Genomic DNA, 5,119 nt, shown 5'->3' on the forward strand with positions numbered 1-5,119 from the left:
AGTGTCGATCAGTCAATGTGAAAGTCAATGTTACGTTGACTTGGTCATCAGTGAAGACAGAGAGAATACAGAAATTGAGAGACAGAGAGAGCGAGACAGTGAGAGAGTGATAGGGCAAGACTAAGAGAGAGTGCAAGAGGGGAGAGAGGAAGAGAGTGAGAGAGGTAGAGGGGGGAGTGAGAGGGAGTGGGCACGAGGGGAGAGAGAAAGAGAGTTAGAGAGGTAGAGGGGAGAGTGAGCAGGAGTGGGCAAGAAGTAGAGATGGAGAGACGGAGATAGTGAGAGAGAAAGAGAGGGCGAGTGAGGGAAAGAGGGGGAGAGGGGGAGAGTGAGAATGGGAGAGAGGGTGACAGAGAGAGGGAGAGTGGAAGGGAGGGAGAGAGGGCAAGAGAGTGAGGGAGAGAATAAGAGTGGGAGAGAGTGAGAGAGAGAATGAGGGAGAGAGTGTGTGTGAGACCTAGAGAGCAGGAGAAAGGGAGAGAGAGAGAGGTAGATGGAAAGAGGTAGAGAGTGAGAGAGAGCAAGAGGGAGAGGGAGTATGTTTGAAACAAGAGTTGTTTGAATGAACAAACAAAAGAGACTAAAGAGACAAGAGTTGAATCATCAAGATAAAAATAGCTTATCCCTTAAACTATCACAATGTTATGTACATGTATTTAAATGAGAGGATGTGCCCCAACCTAGTTAAATAGATTAGAATAATTCAAATGATCACCATAGTGTTTTCCAACATAATCATGTTGAAGTGATGCTGAGCTACACTGCTACTTGGCTACATAATGGTTAGAGACAATGTTGAGTCAGGCGCCCTCTCTATGTCAGTTTGTATGTGGACTGCATCATCACAGTTGTCTTTAATAGAGATATGGGGAGAGTGAGAGCAGGAGAGATGGAAAGAGAGAGAGAGAGAGAGGGAGTGAGAATGAGTGGGAGAGAGGGGGAGAACAAGAGGGAAAGAGGAAGAGAGTGAGAGAGAGAGAGGGGGGGAAAGGGAGAAAGCAGAGAGGGAGAGGGAGACAAAACCTGAGGGAGAGAGGAAGAGAATGAGAGAGGGAGAGAAGGAGAGAGAGAGAGGGAGACAACCTGAAGGAGAGAGGAAGAGAATGAGAGAGGGAGAGAGGGAGACAACCTGAGGGAGAGAGGAAGAGAATGAGAGAGGGAGAGCGGGAGAGAGAAAGAGAGAGGGAGACAAAACCTGAGGGAGAGAGGGGGAGAGTGAGACATTTAAACGGGACACAGACTAAAACATTTGGTCTAGTTAGGCATGCAAACAGGACACAGACTAAAACATTTGGTCATCCCTAAAAAGGCTGACCGTCAGTGCAGTTCTGATCAAACTTCAGTCAGATTGTGTCCATCCCCACTATCAACTCACCATTTCAATCGCATCACTACCTCCTGCATTATCATCCTACCCGGATCACAATCTTGATATCGTTAAATCTCTAATATCTATTCCATGTGGCGACAACATGTGTTTATTCAGTGTCTAGAACAATCACAGGAGTATCGGTTTATAAATTTATTAATTAAACTCAAAATAAACGAAGACCTATTTCTAAACCTAAATTTGAGTATATCAAGTAGCTACACCCACAGCCGAAGGCTAATAACACTCATAACTACAACTGGAGGCCATCAACAGCCATAGACAAAGCTGGAGGCAGTGCCACAAGCAAACTATTATAAGATCATGCACCATGGTCAATGAGGTGAATAGAACCCAAGGGTTCCACATGCGCCAGGGGAGAAGTTCCCTTTTGCACTAAAAAATTATTATTCTTTTTAGATTTATATTATGTTTTTTTCTGGCATCTTCCAATATTGGACTCACCATTTTAGACTTTTTAGCTGAAATGCATGCAATATCAAAGTTGTGGACAAAAAAGAGAGAAAATTTGTGTGGACTTAAAGTCAACCCCCCTCCAAGTCTACACCCAGGCCGGCTTTCTTTGGAGTTATTGCTTTTACTCTTGATCATCTATTTTCTTAATAAGATTGGACTGTAATGATCGATGCATGCTTTCATAAGTGTTGTTCCTCTTTCAGATGTTGAATCAGCAATACCAGCCACTAAATGTGATGACACGTGGAAGTGGGGGGCTAACAAGACGATTTTGATGGAGGACCACCATCACTTAAGATGGTCCGCGTCTATGATTTAAGTATAGGCATTGAGCCCTATATTATGAGGATTCAACCGCTAAAGATAAAGTCATCTATTTCTACCCATAGACATTGTCTTTCACCTGAAAACCTTTTTCAGTGGCGAAAAGGAAAATCCTAGACAAGTAGATGATGCAAAAAAATTGAGATTGATCCCACATCAACCACATTCTACAAAACTACGATTTTCTTTTTCCTAGGGGGATATTGAGCATAATCATTAAAAAACTTACTTGAAATCAAAAACATAAAATTTTATTTTTCAACTTGAAGGAGAAATGAAGATGCAATAAATGAAACAAAAGAAATTTGGGGGCTTACCTGTGGGAAGATGCCATCAACGAATAGAGGTTTGAAGCCAACAACGACCATCCAACACACAGAAGAAATCGGGTGAGTCAACCTCTAAATAACTAAGATAGTCTTGAATTATTTTAGTCAAACATGTATAAAAAATAAACATATGTATCTCTTCTTGCTATATTCTAAACTCTTTAATTGATTCCGTCGACAAATGTGAATCATTGTTGAGAAAATTAATTTTCTATTATGCATCCTTAAGTGAGATTAAAGATTTGTAAACATTATTTTTTCAGAGCAAAATTAATCATGTTGATAAATTTGCACCCCTAATTTTGCTTTTTCAAATAGCATGCAATTTATGGGCCATAAGATAACGGTTTGATAAAAAATTTAAAATTAGCCCAATCGGCTTACTATATGACTCTCTCTATGTATAGCTCTAGCACTCTATTTATCTCTCTATAGTCTATTTAAGACCATGTAGTCCCAATTTTTCTACTTAATTAAGTATCCTATCCTTTGTCCACATGGTATCACGACACCAAATTTCTCTTCTTAATACATGCCCCTCCATGGCATTTCCATGTGCCCTTGCCCTCCCACATCGGTGCATGCCCATCATGTCACTCGCTCTGCCACCAATGCCATTATGCACCATCTCTCGCCCACAACACAACACCCTATAATGTTCGGGAGCCATTCTGTGATCAGTCCAATCACGTGGCAAAACCCCGCCACCCTCACCACCACTAGACTTTCTCTAATGCGATGGATATATATGAGGAAAGCAAGCGAAGGACACATATAATTTATCATCCAATGTTCAGCAATACGATGTATTCAATACGATGTGTTCATGCAATGCTTAGAACTAAGTCTATCAATACATGATACAAGTTCATGAAGTATGATAAATCATGATACATAGATCACTAGTCTTTAAGCATTTATTCTACATATCCTACGCGAATGATAATCAAGAAGAACAAATCAATCATGTTGATAAACTTTAAAGATTTGGTATTCTTGAGATTATTCAATAAAATATGAAGTTGTACTCATTTAGTAATCTTACCTAGTGATGAGTACAGAGCGTCCCCACAGGGAACGGCAATTAAGGATTTCATATTCTTAACATTGTGATTATTTGAGATAGGAAGAGATTCATACTAAATACAAAATTAAGTGACCAGAAAATACAAAGCGAGATAGTGATATTAAGTTGAGCATAGTAGTTTTTAGATAGCAATAACTTGGGTTAAAGAAGAGTGAGTGAATACGAGAATAAAATAAGTATCATGAAGAGTGATGGGAATAGGGCAGAAAGCGAGTCAAATATAATAATTAATTAGTAAGTTAATGGTACGACAATGATATGAAGGTGGTAAGATGAGATTTGGAGGATGTGTGGAGGTGATGGAATGATGAGATATGAAGTCAAAATGAACAGAACTATTAACAATGTCGAGCAAGAACAATGTAAGGGGGAGATGCTTTGTATAGATCCTTACATTCCACTGGGATCATGGTGATTTGCAAGTGCATGTAACATCTCCCTCTTCTCTTTTGCTTCTTCCCACAAACCCAAGACACCAAGAACACACTTGATGGATCTCAAAAACTTAATGTATTTCAATCAGCCCACATGAGTAGTAAGCAAGTTTAAGGATGATTTTGATAGTGATCCACATCCCTATTTATAGATTAGAGGGTGTGGATAAAAATAGGTGGTGAAGAAAAAGCATTCTCAAAAATTGCAACTCAATCAGACCTCTTGGATCATCAAATATCGCAATTTGAAGTTGGAGCAATCCTAGTCGTTCATTTTTTCTCTCCCCTCATTGTTGGTGTTGAAGCTTCCTTATTTTCTATTTTTGGTTAAGTTGTCCAATCATCATATGCTTTAATGATTGTGTGATCACCTTGTCTTCTCCGATTGCGCACTTCAAAATCGCCAAGTGTACATGCAGGAGAAAAAGACCAAAATAGCTTTTATAGTTTCATTATTGCGTGACATGGTGCTATGTCACCATGTGACACGTCATGATACTCCCTTCTCTTTCTCTCCTTTTTAGTGAATGGTGCACTGATGTGCGACATAGACTTCGAAAAAAGGGAATTTTCCCTTATCATTGTCTAATGCAACATGCGTTTCGGGGTGTCGCATCAGCATTCCTTTTACTGTCCAATCAAATGTGGGGGTATATGTGAGTGACATGTGTACCACCACAATTGTTGACTCTTTTTATTCATGTATCGCATCTGTTGCGATTTAAAAAAAATTCATTGGTCCATGTCACCTCGTGCGACAACATGAATCAGTTTGTCACCTAATGATTGGCGCATTATGGCATTACAATTTTTTATGCCATAATTGTGCCTTTTCACAATGATTAGAGTAACTAATCATTTTGGAAATGTGTGATTGGTCGCCATTTGACAAATCTAATGCCCAAATGTGGCGGGCGCCTATTAAAGCCAAAAAATAGATTAATAAATTATTATTGAATTAATACTAATTCATAATAATATAATAAATATAAAAATTGACTTAGCAAATTCATATCTCTCTGAATATAATTTTCAAGAATCCATATAAATATATATTCTAAATCATAAATTAAGTTCTTTAAGATGTGATGTCGGAGAA

Source organism: Wolffia australiana, chromosome 6 (assembly GCF_029677425.1).
Source record: "Wolffia australiana isolate 7733 chromosome 6, ASM2967742v1".
NCBI classification, from domain to species: domain Eukaryota; kingdom Viridiplantae; phylum Streptophyta; class Magnoliopsida; order Alismatales; family Araceae; genus Wolffia; species Wolffia australiana.